The sequence below is a fragment of the Aotus nancymaae genome, unplaced genomic scaffold (assembly GCF_030222135.1).
Source record: "Aotus nancymaae isolate 86718 unplaced genomic scaffold, 86718_ANA_hifiasm-v0.15.2.pri h1tg000019l, whole genome shotgun sequence".
NCBI lineage: Eukaryota > Metazoa > Chordata > Mammalia > Primates > Aotidae > Aotus > Aotus nancymaae.
This window is the reverse complement of record NW_026988431.1, coordinates 44,114,536-44,135,479: the sequence shown is the minus strand read 5'-3', so window position 1 is coordinate 44,135,479 and position 20,944 is coordinate 44,114,536. Positions and strand designations below refer to the sequence as shown.

Here is a 20,944-nt window from a genome sequence, read left to right as displayed (position 1 = left end):
TGGCTAGCATAGAGAAGGGAAGATGGAGCCACCATTTTGAACATGCCTAGTCCCAGGGAGCCTTTTCCCATTGGCACAGCTACCAGCATTCACCCATGCAAGCTTCCAGTTTGCTTGTCTATGTTTGCAGCTCAATTTTACAGGCCGCTCTTTGTTACAAAAGAAAATGTTTTGGGGGCTGCTTTTCATTAAAAGGAAAACCTTACAGGACGTCATTACCCTCATTATTTGCCTAAATAATTCCTTTTTAACTCCTATATCACTGTGTTGCCCAGGCTGGTCTTGAACTCCTGGGTGCAAGCAATCCTCCTAACATGGCCTCCCAAAGTGCTGAGATTACAGATGAGCCACTGCACCCAGCATAATAACACAAGAATGCCTTTTATCATTATCATTATTATTATTATTCTGAGACAGGGATTTGCTGTGGCACCCAGATTGGAGTGCAGTGGCTCAATCTCAGCCCACTGCAGCTTTGACCTCCTGAGCTCAAGTGATCCTACCACCTCAGCCAGTTGAATGATAGGGTTGCTTCAGAACAGAAAGCAAAGTTGAGAGTTGGAGGTGGAGGACCCTTAAGACATAGAAGGGTGCCAGAACTCTGTAGCTCCTGCACTTTCTGAGACTTACTTCTCAACTCTCTGTTCTTTGGGAGAGGGTGAAATGTAGTTTCGGGGACACGCCTTACACTGAATTCCAAATTTGGTGCTAGTGTATAATAAGAGGAATTAGGCCTACCCACCTTTCAAGACTTAGTGTCAAATTATATTGTTTCCTTGCTAAGAGCGACCTGGGGAAATACAAGAGGGAATGGAAAAGAAAGGAGTAAGTGGAAGGATAGAGTATTCCAGGGAGGCTGAGCTGCTGGGAGTTGGGGACCTAGTTCTTGCTGTTAATCCATTAACTTCTCTTTCTTTCTTTTCCTGATTTTAGTTAGCCTTCTTTCTAGGAATTTTGTTAATACTGAGGATTCCGTTTTATTTTTTATTTTCACTCTTGCCATTTCCCACTGCTATCCTTGTGAAAAAGAGCTTCCTAGATTCACATCTTAATCTACATTAAAGTCTTTCTCTTTTTCTTTTTTCATTTTTGCCTTTAGCCTCTTCCTATTCATTGATGAGTAAACTTTTAGTTTCTATCAAGTGAGATAGATAGTAGAATAATTGAGCTAAAATGTATCAGAATAGCGCTAAAAATTTGCATATAAGGACACATCCCAACAAAGCCCTAAGTGAAATCTGTTTTGGTACATCATTAAAAACCACTTTTGGGGTGCTGAGCCCATAGTAAATACTGAACAAGGCCTTGACTGGTTGAGATTAAGCAGGATAACGGGACGTCTTTCATCATGTTGCTTCACGTCTAATGCCAGAATGTTATTTGAATTTTTTTGTTTTAAAGAGGGAGGTTTCACCATGTTTGCCAAGCTGGTCTCGAACTGCTGGCCTCAAGTGATCCACCCACCTCGGCCTCAAAGTGCTGGGATTACAGGCGTGAGCCACTGTGCCTGGCCTATCTGAATTATATTTACTTTATCAAATGATAATTTATGACATGTAAATAAGAGTGTGAGAGAAAAATAAAAATGTCAGGACTCCAAACTCATTATGCCAAAGGAAAAAGTCAAGCTTGAGAACTAAGTCACACAAAACTGCTCTCTATTTTGTTCCTAATTAGATAGCTACAAAGAGAAAAGGCTACATACTTCCCTCAAAATTTACTCAAAAGGAAATTCTTTTTTCTTTCTTTCTTTCTTTTTTTTTTTTTGAGATGGAGTCTTGCTCTGTCGCCCAGGCTGGAGTGCAGTGGCTCAATCTCGACGCACTGCAACCTCCGCCTCCCGGGTTCAAGCAAATCTCCTGCCTCAGCCTCCCAAGTAGCTGGGACTACAGGTGCCTATCACCACACCCAGCTAATTTTTGTATTTTCAGTAGAGACAGGGTTTCACCGTATTGGCCAGGCTGGTCTCGAACTTCTGACCTCATGATCTGCAAGCCAGAGCCTCCCAAAGTGCTGGGATTACAGGTGTACGCCAGGCCATCAAAAGGAAATTCTTTTTGGGTCCCAAGATCTTTACCCTAAAACAGCTTCACTGAATGTCACCCTGACAATGTAAATTAACAGCTTCTCATCACAGGCATAGGAAAAAGTCATCCCTCTGCTCACCTGAGACAGATGCACATTTGACTGCTTCCTCTACTCTCTATCATATGTAAAAATGCAGATCCACAAGCATGAGATGAATGCATAACTGACTATTCCTCTATCCCCTCCTTTCCCATGTAAAATGTAGATTCAGTGAATGCTGATCAAAGACTCAAAATATACAACCGTTTGGCCCTTTTATTCCTTCCTCTTTTTTTCTCCCTCTTTTTTTCCTTCCTCTTTCCCCTACTATTTGCTCTTTCCCCTTTAAATATTGAAATCTCAGGCCTGATGCACTGGCTGATGCTTGTAATTCCAGGACTTTGGGAGGCTGAGGCCAGTGGATCCAGCCTGGGTGACACAGTCAGACTTGGTCTCGAATAAATAAATAAATATTGAAATTTCACACCTTATTTGGAAAAAGAATGGGTCATTGATGCTTTTTGTGGTTTTGTGCTCCTTTTCTCCAGGCACATCCACAATCTTGGCAAATAAACCTCTAAAATGATTGAGACTCACTTCAGCCACTTAATTTGGTTTACATTTTCTTTGATTTACAGTTCTTTGATTTATAAGAAATTCACATTGCTTCTTTTAAAAATTATTAAAAATGAAAATATTCCCAAGTTGAAAACATATCTCTATCTATCATCTATCTATCTATCAATGTCATATTTCAAGGCAGCTAGACTTATTTAAGGGAACTGAATAATTCAAAAAAAATGACAAATCGTTTTATTTTTGAGACAGAGTCTCACTGTGTCACACAAGCTGGAGTACAGTGACACAGTCTCGACTCACTGCAACCTCCGTCTCCTGTGTTTATGAGATTCTTGTGCCTCAGCCTCCCAAGTAGCTGGGATTACAGGCACATGTCACCACGCATGGCTAATTTTTGTATTTTTAGTAAAGACAGAGTTTCTCCATGTTGCCCAGCCTGGTCTCGAACTCCTGGCCTGAAGTGATCCACCCAACTTGGTTGCCCAAAGTGGTAAGATGACAGGTGTGAGCCACAGCACCAGGCCAGATAGCCATCATTAATATTGTGCTCAATCTCTTTCCAGTCCTTTCTCTCTCTCCGTGTGTGTGTATGTGTGTTAAATTTCATGCAGGGGAATTAGTCATTGCCAATAATAATTTTGAAAGATAGGAAGTAAAAAAACTCTATTAAAAACTGCAAAATAAGCCAACAAACTTAAATGCACATTGTTTGTTAGTAAACTGTAAACAAATATCCTGTGAAACTGTTAGGATTTTCATTTTCACAGTAAATTTAGTACTAGTTTATTTAAAAAATAATTAATTTTTTTTTTAGACAAAGTCTCGCTCTTGTCCCTCAGGCTGGAGTGCAGTGGCACAATCTCAGCTCACTGCAACCTCCACCTCCCAGGTTCAAGTGATTCTCCTACCTCAGCCTCCCAAGTTGCTGGGACTACAGGCACCTGCCACCATGCCTGGCTAATTTTTGTATTTTTAGTAGAGTCGGGGATTTCACCATGTTGGCCAGACATCACATCTGTAATAACAGCACATTAGAGGCTAAGGCAGGAGGATCACTTAAAGCCAGGAGTTCAAGACCAGCCTGTGCAACATAGACAAATACTGTCTCTAAAAAAATAAAAATAAATTGGTTGGGGTGGAGATAGGTTTGTCATTCCCCATCCTCCAAGTTTATTAAGGTATAATCAATAAAATTGTATGTATTTACAGTATACAACCTGATAATTTTATATATATACAACCTGATAATCTTTTATATATTTTATATATATATATTAAAAATATATATATATATATAGTGAAATGATTACCACAATCAAGTTAGTTAATATGGACATCACTTCACAGTTAAAATTTTTTTGTATGGTGAAAACATTGAAGATCTACTCTCTTAGCAAATCTCAAGTATTTAATACTGTATTATTAACTATAGTTATCATGTGTGCATTAAATCCCTATAACTTACTTATAACTGAAAGTTTGTACTTTTTGACCAACATCTTTCTCATTTCACCCACTCCTAAACACCTGGCAACCACCGTTCTACTATTTCTATGACTTGGACTTTTTCAGATTGCTCAAATATATGATCATATTTCAGATCATACAGTATTTGTCTTTTCTGTCTGAACTGTTTCACTTAGCATAATGCCTTCAAGGTTCATCCATACTGTCACAAATGGTTTAAGACTTTCCTTTTTTAATTGCTGAGTAACATTCCACTGTATCAGTATATACCACATTTTATTTATCTGTTCATCTGTCAAAGAACACAAGTTGATTTCATACCTTGGGTATTGTGCATAATGCTGCAATGAATATGGGGGTGCAGATATCTCTTCAGGATACTGATTTCATTCCCTTTTGATATGTACCTGGAAGTGGGATTGCTGGATTATATGACAGTTTTAATTTAATTTCTGAAGAACCTCAATACCATTTGCCATAATGGTTGTACCAATTCACATTTCTACCAAGAGTGCACGAGGGTTCCCTTTTCTCCACATCCTCATCAATAGCTGTCTTTTGTCATTTTGTTAATACTCATCGTAATGAGTGGGGTGACATCTCATTGTGGTTTTGATTTGCGTTTACTTGATCTTTAGTGACATGGAGCACTATTTTTCTGTACTTGGCTATTTGTATGTCTTCTTTGGAGAAATGTCTGTTAAGGTTCTTTGCCCATTTTTAATGAGATTGTTTTGGGTTTTGTTGTTGTCGTTATTGAGGTGTGTGAGCTCCTTATATGTTTTAGATGCTTGCCTCTCAGCAGATATATGGTTTGCAGATATTTCTCCCATTCTGTAGCTTGCCTTGTTGGTTGTTTCCTTTGCTGGTAGAAACATTTTAATGTAGTTCCACTTGTTTATTTTTGCTTTTGTTGTCTGTGCTATTGGTGTCATATCCAAAAATCGTTGCCAAAACCAATGTCAAGGAGATTTTTCCCTATGTTTTCTTACAGGAGTTTGATATTCTCAGGTCTTACATTAAAACTTTTAATGTAATTCAAGTTAATTTTTGTGAGTGGTGTAAGATAGGGATCGTATTTCTCAAACTCCTGGCCTCAAACAATCTGCCAACCTTGGCCTCCCAAAGTGTTGGGATTACAGGCGTGAACCACCACACTCGGCCCATTGTATATTCTTAATGCTCTTTTCAAATATCAGTTGACTATGTATGAATGGGTTTATTTCCAGGCGCTCGGTTCTATTCCATTGGTCTCTGTGTCTCTTTTTATATAAATTACATTTTGATTACTATAGCTTCCTCCTTGTATACCAGAAAGTATGATGCCTCAGCTTTGTTCTTTTAACTCAAGTTTGCTTTAGATATTCAGTCTTTTTTGGTTCCTTATGAATTTTAGAACTGCTTATTTTCTATTTCTGTGGAAAATATCATCAGCATTTTGATAATATTGAATCTACAGATCTCTTTGGAAGCTAAGAACATTTTAAGAATATTAATTCTTCCAATCCATGAACATGTGACATCTTTCCATTTATGTATGTGTTCCTCAATTTCTTTTTTTTTTTTTTTTGAGATGGAGTCTCACTCTGTCACCCAGGCTGAAGTACAGTTGCGCGATCTTGGCTTATTGCAACCTTTGCCTCCCGAGTTCAAGCAATTCTCTGCCTTAGTCCCCACAGTTCCTGGGATTACAGGAGCCCACCACCATGCCCAGCTAATGCCTCAATTTCTTTCATCAATATCTTATAGTTTTCAGATTTTTCATCTCCTTTGTTAAATTATTCCTATTTTATTGTTTTTGATGCTATTGTAAATGGTAAATTAAACAATACATTCCTAACTAACAAATGGGCCAAAGAAGAAATCACAAGGGAAAGTAGAAAATATATTCAGATAAATGAAAACAGAACACAATATACCAGAACACAGGACACAGCTAAAGCAGTGCTCAATAGAAAATTTGTAGATGTAAAGACTTATATTAAAAAAGAAAAACATCTCAAGTAATGTGATGCCTGTGTGGCTGTTCTTTTTAGTTAGGATTTCTTTGGCTATTTGGGCTCTTTTTTGTTCCATATAAATTTTAAAATAGTTTTTTCTAATTCTGTGAAAAATGACATTGGTAATTTGATAGGAATTGCATTGAATCTGTAGATTGCTTTGGACAGTATAGACATTTTAATGATACTGATTCTTCTAATCCATAAGCATGAAATATTTTTTCCATTTGTTTGTGTCATGTATAATTTCTTTCAGCAGTGTTTTTTAGTTCTTGTAGAGATCTTTCCTCTCCTTAGATGTATTACTAAGTATTTTTGTGTTGGGTGTGTGTGTAGCTATTGTAAATAGAATTGCATTCTTGATCTGATTATCAGCAAGAATGTTATTGGTGTATAGAAATGCCACTGATTTTTGAGCATTGTTTTTTTTATATCCTGAAAGTTTACTGAAGTCATTTATCAGGTCTAGGTGTCTTTTCATGGAATCATTGGAATTTTCTTTGTGTAGAATCATGTCATCAACAAAGAGAGATAATTTGACTTCCTCTTTTCCTGTTTGAATGCCTTTTATATCTTTCTCTTGCCTGATTGCTCTGGCTAGAACATCCAGTACTATGTTAAATAGGAGGAGTGAGGGCGAACATCCTTATCTTGTTCCAGTTCTTAGAGGGAATGTGTCCAACTTTTGCCCATCTGGTATGAGTCTCAGTCTCATCCAGGCTGGCATGCAGTGGCAGATCTTGGCTCACTGCAAACTCTGCCTACTAGGCTCAAGTGATCTTCCCACCTCACCCTTCTGAGTAGCTGGACTACAAGCACATGTCACGATGCCTGGTTAATTTTTTGTATCTTTAGTAGAGATGGGGTTTCACCATATTGCCTAGGCTGGTCTTAAACTCCCGGACTCAAGCAATCCGTTGACCCCAGCCTCCCAAAGTGCTGGGATTACAGGTGTGATCCACTGTACTTAACCTGAATTGCATGTGTTGAAACATCCTTGCATCCCATGGATAAAGCCCACTTGATTGTAGTGAATTTTCTTTTTGATGTGCTGCTGGATTCAATTTGCTAGTATTTTGTCAGGGATTTTTCTGTTTTTCAGGAATAGTGCCTGTAGTTTTCTTTTTTGCTGTGTATTTGCCAGATTTTGGTATCAGGATGACACTGGTTAAAAAAAAAAATGATACTTGTTTCACAGAATGAGTTAGGGAGGAATCCCTCCTTTTTTCTTATAGTTTCAGTAGGATTAGTACCAGCTCTTTGTATATCTAGTAGAGTTCAGGCATGATTCCATCTGGTCCAGGGCTGTTTTTGGTTGGTAGGTTTTGTTACTGATTCAATTTTGTAATTCATTATTAGTCTGCTCAGTGTTTCAATTTCTTCAGGGTTCAATCTAGGAAGGTTGTGTGCTTCCAGAGAATTACCCATTTCCTCTAGATTTTCTGGTTTGTGCAGATAGAGATGTACATAATAGTCTCTGAGAATCTTCCTGTGGGACTGGTTATAATATCTATCACCTTTGTCATTTCTGACTGTGCTTATTTATATCTTCTCCTTTTTTTTTCTTTCATAATGTAGCTGGTGGTCTATCAATCTCATTTATCCTTTCAAAAAAACCAACTTTTCATTTTGTTAATCTTTGAATGGTTTTTCAGGGTCTCAATTTCACTTAGTTCTGCTCTGATTTTAGTTATTACTTTTCTTCTGCTAGCTTTGGGTTTAGTTTGTTCTTGTTTTTCTAGTTCTTTTAGGTGTGACATTAGGTTTTTAATCTGAGATCTTCCTATCATCTTGATGTAGGTTAGTGCTATAAACTTTCCTCTTCACACTGCTTTTCCTGCATTCCAGAAGTTTCAGTATATGTCTCTATTTTCATTTGTTTCAAATATTTTTTTGATTTCTGCCTTAATTTTGTGGTTTACCAAAGTCATTCAGGAGTAAATTGTTCCATTTCTATGTATGTGTGTGGTTTTGAGAATTCATCTTGGTATTGATTTCTATTTTTATTCCACTGTGGTCCAAGAAGATGCTTGGTATTATTTCGATTTTTTAAAATTTATTGTGATTTGCTTTGTGACTGAGCATGTGGTTAGAGTATGTTCTTTGTGCATATGAGAATGTATATGCTATGGTTCTTGGGAGCACTATTTTTTTTTTTTTCTTGAGACAGGGTCTCACTCTGTCACCCAGGCTGGAGTGCAGTGGCACGATCAGGGTTCTCTGCGGCCTCAGTCTCCTGGGCTCAAGTGATCTTCCTGCCTCAGCCCCTACCCCAAACCTAAGTAGCTGGGACTACAGGTGTGTGCTGCCATTCCTGGCTTATTTTTTATATTTGACTTCCTCTTTTCCTGTTTGAATGCCTTTTATATCTTTCTCTTGCCTGATTGCTCTGGCTAGGACATCCAGTACTATGTTAAATAGGAGGAGTGAGAGCGAACATCCTTATCTTATCAATATGGTGAGACAGAGTTTCACCATATTGCCCAAGCTAGTCTCAAACTCCTGGGCTCAAGTGATATGCCCACCTTGGCCTCACAAAGTGCTGGGATTACAGATGTGAGCCACTGTGCCTGATGGGAGTACGATTCTTTTTATTTTTTTGTTTTTTTTTTTTTTAAATATGGGGTTTCACCATGATGGCCAGGCTGACCTCAGGTGATCCACCCACCTCAGCCTCCCAAAGTGCTAGGATTACAGGAGTGAGCCATCGTGCCCGGCCGGGAGTACTATTCTATTCTTAGAGCCCAAAAGAAACAACCTGGCTGGTCACAGTGTCTTATGCCTATAATCACAGCACACTGGGAGGCTAAAGTGAGAGAATTGCTCGATCCCAGGAGTTTAAGACCAGCCTGGGCAACATAGGAAGACCCTGTCTCTAAAAAAATAAATAAATAAAAATAAACAACCCAAATGCCTACCAACTGATGAAATGTGCTATACTCATATATGGAAATATTATTTTGCAATTAAAAAATGAAGTGTTAGTAAATGAAACATTGGCGAACCTTGAAAATACACTAAGTAGAAGAAGCCAGACACAAAATTCTACATATTATATGATTTAATTTATACGAATTGTTCAGAATAGGCGAATCTGTAGATATAGAATATAGATTTGAGATTTCTTAAGGCTACAGGGATGCCAGGATAGGAAAGTGATAACCAAAGGGCACAGGCTTTCATTTTTGAGTTATAAACATATTCTAAAATTGACTATGGTAATTGGAGGGGCTTGTTTTAGGTAGGACAAAAATGTTCTAAAATTAGGTGGCAGTGATGGTTACGCAAACCTGTGAATATACTTAAAAACATCAAATTGCGTACTTAAAATGGGTGAATTAGCATGTGAGGCATGTGAATTACATTTCAATGAAAAAATTCTAAAATGATCAGGCACGGTGGCTCACACCTTTAATCCCAACACTTCAGGACATTGAGGCAAGAGAATCGCTGCAGCGGAAGAGTTCAAGAACAGCCTAGGCAACATAGTGAGGCCCTGTCTCTATTTTTTAAAATTTCAGAATATTTTTCACTATTATTTTTCAAATATTTTTTTCTGATTCCTGCCTCCTCTAAGATTCTAATTATCTGTAAGTTATAGCTCAGACTGCTGTCTACAGGTCACTGATAGTCTGCTGATTTTTCAGTCTTTCTTCCATTTGCATAGTTTCTTTTATTCTCTTCAAGTTCACAAATCTTTTTATCAGTATCTAATCTTCTGTTAAGCCTCAGTGAATTATTCATATAAAAGAATGTATTTTAAATTCTAGAACTTTCACTTGGTTCTTTTTTTATTCAATTTCTCTTATTCTATTCCTATTTTTCTTTAAATATCTGACCACATATATATAAACTTTTACAATCCTTGTCTGCTAATTCCATCATCTTTGTCACTTCTGGTTGGTTTCTTTTTTAAATTAAAGTTAATTTTTCAAAATGTTTAAAATAGAGACAGGGTTTCGCCATGTTGGTCCACCTACCTCGGCCTCCCAAAGTGCTGGGATTACAGGCATGAGTCACCACGTAGCCTCTGGGTTGGTTTCTATTTACTGATTTTTCTTCTGTCTAAGGTTCATATTTTCTGCTTTTATGTTTCGTCATTTTTTTACTGGATTAACACTGCAAATTCTACATTGAGGAGTGTCAAATTCTGTTATTTTTGTCAATGGATCTACAACTTTATTCTGTGAGGCTATTGGGTTACTTCTGGATCACTACGAGGCTTTCAAAGTGAAAAAGTTTTAAAATCATAAAGGAAAACTTTCTCGGCTGGGTGTGGCTCACACCTGTAATCCCAGCACTTTGGAAGGCTAAGGCAAGAGGATTGTTTGAGCTCAGGAGCTGGAAACTAGTCTGAGCAACACAGCAAGATTGCATCTGTATTTCTAATTTAAAAATAAAAAAGTAAAAAATGCTTTAAAAATTATTTATATTGTTTCCCTACTCACACTGTACTTCTGATATCAAATGTGTGTGTTGAGGGAGGAAGGGTTCCCACAGTAACTAGCTGAGTGTCCTAACATTCCATTTATTTCTATTAATAACACTATCTACCTGGAGTAAGTGTCAGATCCCACCAAGTTAAGTATTCAGTTCCACAAGACCGTTCCCACTTACACCAGTTGCAGGTCCTGGACCACCCATACTTTTGACCAATCAGACACAAATCGGGGTTCCCATAACCCTCTTCTCAAGTTCAATAATTTGCTAGAATGGTTCACAAACTCAGGGATACACTTTACTTAAAATTTTCTGGTTTATTACAAAGTATACAATTCAGGAACCGCCAGACAGAAGAGATGCATAAGGCAAAGTATACCTAGCTCGTGGGATTTCAGCAATACTCAAAGAAACTCCTGTGCAGATTTGTGGAGTTCTTTCTCTGCATAGCTCCCTCCTCTAGAGCTGTCTGTCCTGTAGATTCCAAATCACCTTCTTAAACTCCAATCTGCTTCTTCAACTCAGTGAGATGACTGTACTCTGCTTGGGATTCCCCTCTATGTACCTTAGTCTAAAAAGTGCCCCCTTGGCCAGGCTCAGTTGCTCACACCTGTAATCCCAGCACTTTGGGAGGACAAAGTAGATCACTTGAGGCCAGGAATTTGAGACTAGCTTGGGCAACATAGCAAGACCCTGTCTTTACAAAAATTAGGCCATTATCAGAAACCAACCCTGGCCAGGCACAGAGGCTCACGCCTATAATCCCAGCACTTTGGAAGGCCAAGGCAGGAGGAATGCTTGATCTTAGGAGCTCAAGACCAGCCTGGGCAACATAGCAAGACCTCGCCTCTATTAAAAATAAAAAAAATTAGCTGGGTGATGGCACACACCTGTAGTCCTGACTACATGGGAGGCTGAGGCAAGAGGATCACTTGAACCTAGGAGATCAAGGCTACAGTGAGCTATGATCAAACCACTGCACTCCAGCCTGGGTGACAGAGAAAGACTTTGTCACAAAAATTTTAAAAAATTAAAAAGAAACCAACCCTGGCAACACCTTAATCTTGGACTTCGGGCTGTCAGAACTGTGAGAAAATAAGTTTCTGTTGTTTAAGCCACCCAATCAGTGGTATTTTGTTATGACAGCCCTAGCTAACTAATACAGCCTCCAAGGAGAAAACGCAAGATTTTGTGTAGTTCCTTTGTTTTTCTCTTGGGGATCAAGGCCCTGAACTGCCTGTTGTCCAATTTCCGAGAGTAGTTGTTTCACATATTTTGTCTACTTCTAGTTATTTGTATCAGGAAGGTGAGTCAGGTCCCAATTACTTCAACAAATCCTTTTGCAATGTGGTGTTTTTTTATCTTTTAACTAAATGAGTTTCAGAAACTTCTGAGAAGGGAAAAAGAATGGGGAATTGCAACTCTATCATAAGGGACCCTTGAGAAATCTGCAGTCACTGCTTATTATTTTCCCAGAGAAGGACAAGTGCCTCATGCTATCTTGGCTGGGGTGGGAGGGAGCATCCTATGTACTGTATACCAGGCAGCCCATATGCCTTGCTAGAGTTCAGCAAGATAAGATGTCTAGGTCCTATTCATGCTTGTATTGAATGAGAATATGGAGGTTCTCATTCAGTCCACAAGGGTAATCAGTTTAACTTCTATCATACAATTTTCCTTGGAATGAGGAAAATTCATCCCCTAAGTGAATATCTAGGATCAGTGTCCTTCCTGATACTCACAGGACATACAGTGTATTGTCCCTAAAGATCAAAGTCAGGATTGAGTGGTCCACAAAAGACATGGATGGCTTCTCAGAAAAACAAGAAGGAATAATCACACTAAACCACTAGGCTTTTTAATTGCAATGAATCTCATATTCTCAGGGCAGGAAAAAGGTTCCTTAGCCAATGAGCAGAAAATAGATACCAAAAAAATTTAAATGATACCCGAAGTTTAAAAGCTAAATTGTAGAAATGAAACTAGATTTAAGAAGGGTAATTCTAATAGAGTACAGGTTTCGGCATGACACTGAACTCTAAAGTGAAATTCAAAGGATACAAAGGAATGTAATCACAAAAGTTGACATTAATTTTCAAATTGAATATATTACTTATAAATTATTAATCCAAGGAATGTGATGCTGAGAGTGCCCAGAATGCTTTTGTTAGAACCTCTACTTCTTTATCCTCTTCTCTGCCCACCAATCCTCAGTGCAGACAGATTCACCCCTAAAAGCCAGATCTGATCTTACGGTTCATCAGCTCAGAGACTCTCCTTGGCTACTATCCATAGAATGCAGTCCAATTCCTCACCTCAGCTAATGCCCACAGCCTGTTTTCCAGCATATCTCCCTCCACCCCACTGATATAAACTATGGTCCAGCCCGCTTCCCTATAGGAATTATCACAAAAAAACCTATGCCTCTGCTTTCTCACCCTTGAAGTGCTGCTCCTCCTGTGCACTGCCCATTTATGGAAAATTATATACTGAAGGATCTAGAACCAATGTCCCCTCCTGCTCCTATAGCTCTCATGAAGCTTATCGATTTTGCTGTAGCATTTTTGTGATTCTCTTCTCTGCTATACCGTATGCACCCTGAATGCAGGAATTGTGCCACACAACTTCACAACTTTTACTGCCCCACCCCCAATCCCTCCAGAAATGCTCTCAAGAAGCTAAATGGAAACAATATTCTGGAGAAGTTGGAAAATTAAATAGGATTGACTTTCGAACTAAATTTGCTTGGTCCTCAGTTCAGATTCCAAAGCTATTTCCCACCCCTCAGACAGCCTAAGTAAAGGTGAAAGCCCAGAGGATTAACACAAGTTATTTTCACTGTCGTAAGACATTTCTGAAATCTACTGGTCTGGAATGTTAATCACCTCTTACCATCCAACTCATTAATACAAATGCTTTGAAAGAAAAAAAACAAAGGATACGAAAACCAGTCTTTTTTTTGGTCACATTTCAAAGTTGCTTCTTACCACAGCTTCACATTCCCACAAAGTTCAAAGAAAACAGGAAGTGCCCTAGAAAACACTGTGAACCCTCTCTGTGTCCTCTGGAGTAGTCCACTAGCCACTTCAAACCCCAAAAATAGTTCTTTAGCTTTTTTCTCTAATCAAAAGAAGAAAAGATCTAATAAGAGCTATTTCCCTTTGTTGGTTTGTTATCCTTGACAATCTTTCCCACTAAAATGTCTATCACCTTGAATTTAGCCTTTTATTTTATTATTGGAATGAAAGGCTTCCTTTGTTTTAAGCATAAATATGGAAAAACTACCCACAAAGGCAAAGGAGACCGCTTGAAATGACACTAAGCCCCCTTAATAGTTTTCAGCCTTTCAGGGTGGCTAGGAAACAAGCACTGCCCTCTCTCCATCTGGGGACTGATTACGATCAGACTCTTCCACCCCAGGTCCCAGCTAGAGATAGTAGTTAAGAACAGGATCCATTACAGGACCAAAGAGGCCATTCTGCAGGAGCCTGGAGAGTAAAACCCCATGTGAGACCCACTGTCTTAATTATGTTCATTCAGTCAATGTTTATAGAACCACCATTTTAGCCTTCCCCAACACTGTTTTCAGCATGTTTGTCATTACTTTGTATAGCATTTAATTAATTTTTTGGTATTGTAGCTTTGTGTATTATTTTAAAACTCACATCTTCATTTCCCATCTTCCCACATGTGTATTCCAGATACAAAGTTCCTGAAACACATCTTCTGTTACTGCAATAATCCTTAAGCGTAAGGCTGTACTGCAGATTACATAGAAAACTTACAAAAATTTGAAGATGACTCTATAATGTATTTCTTAAGATGCTGTCCACACATATAAAACCCCCACACCCATGGGGAATAAGATGCAGTGGAATAGGGGTTACATGCAGCCTCAGGAGAAACACATTTCCTGAGCATCCATTTTGCTTAAAGATTTAGGGAGTTAAGAGAGAGAGATCCAAGATGGCCAGTTAGGAGGAACTCAGGATTGCAGCTCCGAGAGAAAGTGCAGAGGGTGAGCGGATGCCACATTTCCAGACGGATTTTTACTGCCCACAGACCAGGAGATTCACAGGCGGAGGAGCCCCACGGGTCGCCAGCGCCACTGGTTTGACCGGCGCGGCCGCTTGACCTGCGCTGGGGCAGTGGCTCCCTGTGCAGAGTGAGCGAGACTGAGTCCCCTCTAAGCCAGCATGGGGAGCTGAAACGGGGAGTCAAGCCAGGAGATTCCCGGGCAAAAACGCGCCATGGGAAACACAACTGAACCCAGGACGGTCCAGCTCTGTGGAGGAGGGGTGTCCTCCATTACGGAAATACCCTGCAGTTCCCCAGGGCAATTTGCAGTAACCAAGGCAACCCGCCACCACAGAGACTCCATCACTACAGGGGCGGGCCAACATAGCGGAAGCAGTTCTAACTACACCCATATAAACAGCACTGCAGGGAAGTTCACACGGAAGCTGGGCGGAGCCCACAGCAGCTCAGCGAAGCCTCTGCAGGCTGCGTGTGACTAGGCTGCCACCTTGTGGGCAGGGAAAACGGCAGCAAGACAGCGGAAAATCATAAAGCCCTAACTCCCTGGGACAGAACACCTGGGGGGAAGAAAGGGGGTTTATGAGTTCTGCAGACTTAAAATTACCAAAAGCAGAGAGACAGCAACTACAAAGTCGATAGGTGGATAAATCCACAAAGATGGGAAGAAACCAGCGCAAAAAGGATGAAAACACCGGAAACCAGAACACCTCTCCTCCTACAAGGGAGCACAACTCCTCACCAGCAAGGGAACAAGACTGGATGGAGAATGAGTGTGATGAAATGACAGAATCAGCTTTCAGAAAGTGGATAATAAGAAACTTCCGTGAGCTAAAAGAATATGTTCTAACCCAATGCAAAGAAACTAAGAACCTTGAAAAAAGACTTGACGAAATGCTAACGAGAATGGACAACTTAGAGAGGAATATGAGTGAATTGATGGGGCTGAAAAACACAACACGAGAACTTCGCGAAGCATGCACAAGTTTCAACAGCCGAATTGACCAAGCAGAAGAAAGGATATCAGAGGTCGAAGATCAACTCAATGAAATAAAACAAGAAGGCAAGATTAGAGAAAACAGGGTAAAAAGGAATGAACAAAGTCAACAAGAAATATGGGACTATGTGAAAAGACCTAATCTACGTTTGATAGGTATACCTGAATGTGATGAAGAGAATGCATCCAAGCTGGAAAATACTCTTCAGGATATTATCCAGGAAAACTTCCCCAACCTAGCAAGGCAGGCCAAAATTCAAGTCCAGGAAATACAGAGAACACCACAAAGATATTCCTCTAGAAGAGCAACCCCAAGGCACATAATCGTCAGATTCACCAGGGTTGAAATGAAGGAGAAAATACTAAGGGCAGCCAGAGAGAAAGGTCGGGTTACCCACAAAGGGAAGCCCATCAGACTCACAGCAGAAACCCTACAGGCCAGAAGAGAGTGGGGGCTGATATTCAACATCCTTAAAGAAAAGAACTTTCAACCCAGAATTTCATATCCAGCCAAACTAAGCTTCATAAGTGAAGGAAAAATAAAATCCTTTGTGAACAAGCAAGTACTCAGAGATTTCATCACCACCAGACCAGCTTTACAAGAGCTCCTGAAGGAGACACTACACATAGAAAAGAACAACCAGTACCAGCCACTCCAAAAACACACGAAATGGTAAAGAGCATCAACACAATGAAGAATCTGCATCAACCAATGGGCAAAACAGCCAGCTAGCATCAAAATGACAGGATCAAATTCACACATAACAATATTAACCCTAAATGTAAACAGACTAAATGCCCCAATCAAAAGACACAGACTGGCAAGTTGGATAAAAAGCCAAAACCTATCAGTGTGCTGTATCCAGGAAACCCACCTCACATGCAAGGATACACAAAGGCTCAAAATAAAAGGATGGAGGAAGATTTACCAAGCAAATGGAGAGCAAAAAAAAGCAGGAGTTGCAATTCTCATCTCTGATAAAATAGACGTTAAAGCAACAAACATCAAAAGAGACAAAGAAGGACATTACATAATGGTAAAAGGATCAATGCAACAAGAAGAGCTAACGATCCTAAATATATATGCACCTAATACAGGAGCACCCAAATACATAAGGCAAGTTCTTAAAGACTTACAAAGAGACCTAGACTCCCACACAATAATAGTGGGAGACTTCAACACACCATTGTCAATATTAGACAGATCAACGAGACAGAAAATTAACAAGGATATCCAGGACTTGAACTCAGACCTGGAACAAGCAAACCTAATAGACATTTACAGAACTCTCCACCCCAAATCCACAGAATATACATTCTTTTCAGCACCACATCACACCTACTCTAAAATTGACCACATAATTGGAAGTAAATCACTCCTCAGCAAATGCAAAAGAATGGAAACCATAACAAACAGTCTATCAGACCACAGTGCAATCAAGTTAGAACTCAGAATTCAGAAGCCAACCCAGAACCACACAGCCTCATGGAAAATGAACAACTTTCTCCTGAATGTTGACTGGATAAACAATGAAATGAAGGCAGAAATAAAGATGTTCTTCAAAACCAACGAGAACGAAGACACCACATACCAGAATCTCTGGGACACATTTAAAGCAGTCTCTAGAGGAAAATATATAGCAATAAGTGCCCACATGAGAAGAAAGGAGAGATCTAAAATTGACACCCTATCATCAAAATTGAAAGAGCTAGAGGAGCAAGATCAAAAAAACTCAAAACCTAGCAGAAGACAAGAAATAACTAAGATCAAAGCAGAATTGAAGGAGATAGAGACACGAAAAACCCTACAAAAAATCAATAAATCCAGGAGCTGGTTTTTTGAAAAGATCAACAAAATAGACTGACCACTAGCCAGACTAATAAAGAAGAAAAGAGAGAATAACCAAATAGATGCAATAAAAAATGATAAAGGGGATATCACCACAGATTCCACAGAAATTCAATCCATCATCAGAGATTATTACAAACAACTCTATGCACATAAACTAGAAAACCTGGAAGAAATGGATAAATTCCTGGACAGTTGCCTCCTCCCAAGCCTAAACCAGGAAGAAGTCAAAACCCTGAATAGACCAATAACAAGGTCTGAAGTCAAGGCAGCAATTAAGAGCCTACCACCCAAAAAAAGCCCAGGTCCAGATGGGTTCACAGCCGAATTCTACCAGACATACAAAGAGGAACTGGTACCATTCCTACTGAAACTATTCCAAATAATCCAAAAAGAGGGAATCCTTCCCAAATCATTTTATGAGACCAACATCCTCCTGATACCAAAACCCAGCAGAGACTCAACAAGAAAAGAAAACTACAGGCCAATATCCATGATGAACATAGATGCAAAAATCTTCAATAAAATACTGGCAAGCCGATTACAACAGCACATCAAAAAGCTTATCCACCATGATCAAGTAGGATTCATCCCGGGGATGCAAGGCTGGTTCAATATACGCAAGTCTATAAATGTAATTCACCACATAAACAGAACCAAAGACAAAAACCACATGATTATCTCAACTGATGCAGAGAAGGCTTTCGACAAAATTCAACAGCCCTTTATGCTAAAAACCCTCAATAAACTAGGTATTGACGGAACGTATCTCAAAATAATAAAAGCTATTTACGACAAACCAACAGCCGATATCATACTGAATGGTCAAAAACTGGAAGCATTCCCTTTGCAATCTGGCACTAGACAAGGATGCCCTCTCTTACCACTCCTATTCAATATAGTACTGGAAGTTCTAGCCAGAGCAATCAGGCAAGAAAAAGAAATAAAGGGTATTCAATTAGGAAAGGAGGAAGTCAAATTGTCTCTATTTGCAGATGACATGATTGTATATCTAGAAGACCCCATCATCTCAGCCCAAAATCTGAAACTGATAAGCAACTTCAGCAAAGTCTCAGGATACAAAATCAATGTGCAAAAATCACAAGCATTTCTATACACCAATAACAGACTCAAAGAGAGCCAAATGAAGAACGAACTGCCATTCACAATTGCTACAAAGAGAATAAAATACCTAGGAATACAACTAACAAGGAACGTAAAGGACCTCTTCAAGGAGAACTACAAACCACTGCTCAACGAAATAAGAGAGGACACAAACAGATGGAGAAACATTCCATGTTCATGGTTAGGAAGAATCAATATCGTGAAAATGGCCATACTGCCCAAAGTAATTTACAGATTCAATGCTATCCCCATCAAGCCACCAATGACCTTCTTCACAGAACTGGAAAAAACCACCTTAAACTTCATATGGAACCAAAAGAGAGCCCGCATAACCAAGTCAATTCTAAGCAAAAAGAACAAAGCGGGAGGCATCAAACTACCAGACATCAAACTATACTACAAGGCTACAGTAATCAAAACAGCATGGTACTGGTACCAAAACAGAGATATAGACCAATGGAACAGAACAGAGGCCTCAGAGGCAACACAACATATCTACAACCATCCAATCTTTGACAAACCTGATAAAAACAAGCAATGGGGAAAGGATTCCCTGTTCAATAAGTGGTGCTGGGAAAACTGGCTAGCCATATGCAGAAAGCAGAAACTGGACCCCTTCCTGACACCTTACACTAAAATTGACTCCAGATGGATTAAAGACTTAAACATAAGACCTAACACCATAAAAACCCTAGAAGAAAACCTAGGCAAAACCATTCAGGACATAGGCGTGGCAAGGACTTTATGACAAAAACACCAAAAGCATTGGCAACAAAAGCCAAAATAGACAAATGGGACCTAATCAAACTCCACAGCTTCTGCATGGCGAAAGAAACATTCAATAGAGTGAATCGGCAACCAACAGAATGGGAAAAAATTTTTGCAGCCTACCCGTCTGACAAAGGGCTGATATCCAAAATTTACAATGAGCTAAAACAGATTTACAAGAAAAAAACAAACAAGCCCATTCAAAAATGGGCGAAGGATATGAACAGATACTTTACAAAAGAAGGCATACATGAGGCTAACAAGCATATGAAAAAATGCTCATCATCACTGGTCGTTAGAGAAATGCAAATCAAAACTACATTGAGATACCATCTCACGCCAGTTAGAATGGCGATCATTAAAAAATCTGGAGACAACAGATGCTGGAGAGGATGTGGAGAAATAGGAACACTTTTACACTGTTGGTGGGAGTGTAAATTAGTTCAACCATTGTGGAAGACAGTGTGGCGATTCCTCAAGGACCTAGAAATAGAAATTCCATTTGACCCAGCAATCCCATTACTGGGCATATATCCAAAGGATTATAAATCGTGCTACTATAAGGACACATGCACACAAATGTTCATTGCAGCACAGTTTACAATAGCAAAGACCTGGAACCAACCCAAATGCCCATCAATGATAGACTGGACAGGAAAAATGTGGCACATATACACCATGGAATATTATGCAGCCATCAAAAACGATGAGTTCGCATCCTTTGTAGGGACATGGATGAACCTGGAAACCATCATTCTCAGCAAACTGACACAAGAACACAAAATCAAACATCGCATGTTCTCACTCATAGATGGGTATTGAACAATGGGAACACATGAACACAGGGAGGGGAACACTATACACTGGGGTCTGTTGCGGGGGAGTGGGGGGACAGCGGGGGGGTGGGGAGTTGGGGAGAGATAGCATGGGGAGAAATGCCAGATATAGGTGAAGGGGAGGAAGGCAGCAAATCACACTGCCACGTTTGCACCTATGCAACAACCTTGCATGTTTTTCACATGTACCCCCAAACCTAAAATGCAATTAAAAAAAAAAAAAGATTTAGGGAGTTAAAAACAATAAAATAAATTTTTTAAATTATACCTAACAACAACCAATTTGAAATAAAATGATTCTTGGCATGAATTTTAAAAATGAGACATCAACAAAATTGTGTTTTGTAATGGGCCACATAAGGCCATGTCCCCATGCAGGTTAGTGCTTCACCAAAGTTGAGATCTAGTTGAACACAGCATTTTACCATATGAAAGCTGCAGGAACATTGAAAGAACACATGATCCAATCTGCAGCTGAGAGGCAGGTATGATGTTCTTTGCTTTTGATTTTTTGAGATGGTCTTGCTCTGTCACCCAGGCTGGAGTGTAGTGGCACAATCTCAGTTCACTGCAACCTCAGCCTCCTAAGTTCAAGCAATTCTCCTGCCTTAGCCTCCCAAGTAGCTGAGACTACAGGCGTGCACCATTACGCCCAGCTAATTTTTGTATTTTTAGTAGAGACGGGGTTTCACCATGTTGGCCAGGCTGGTCTTGAATTCCTGACCTCAGGTGATCCACCCACCTCAGCCTCCCAAAGTGCTGGGATTACAGGCATGAACCA

At 39.5% G+C, this 20,944-nt stretch overlaps 1 protein-coding gene across 2 annotated transcripts in view; it reads right to left on the bottom strand.

Annotated features, from left to right (window-relative positions):
• Positions 1-20,944, bottom strand: part of SELENOT (selenoprotein T) — a 71,074-nt gene that overhangs the window by 24,024 nt on the left and 26,106 nt on the right. The gene's annotated exons all lie outside the window — the stretch shown is intronic.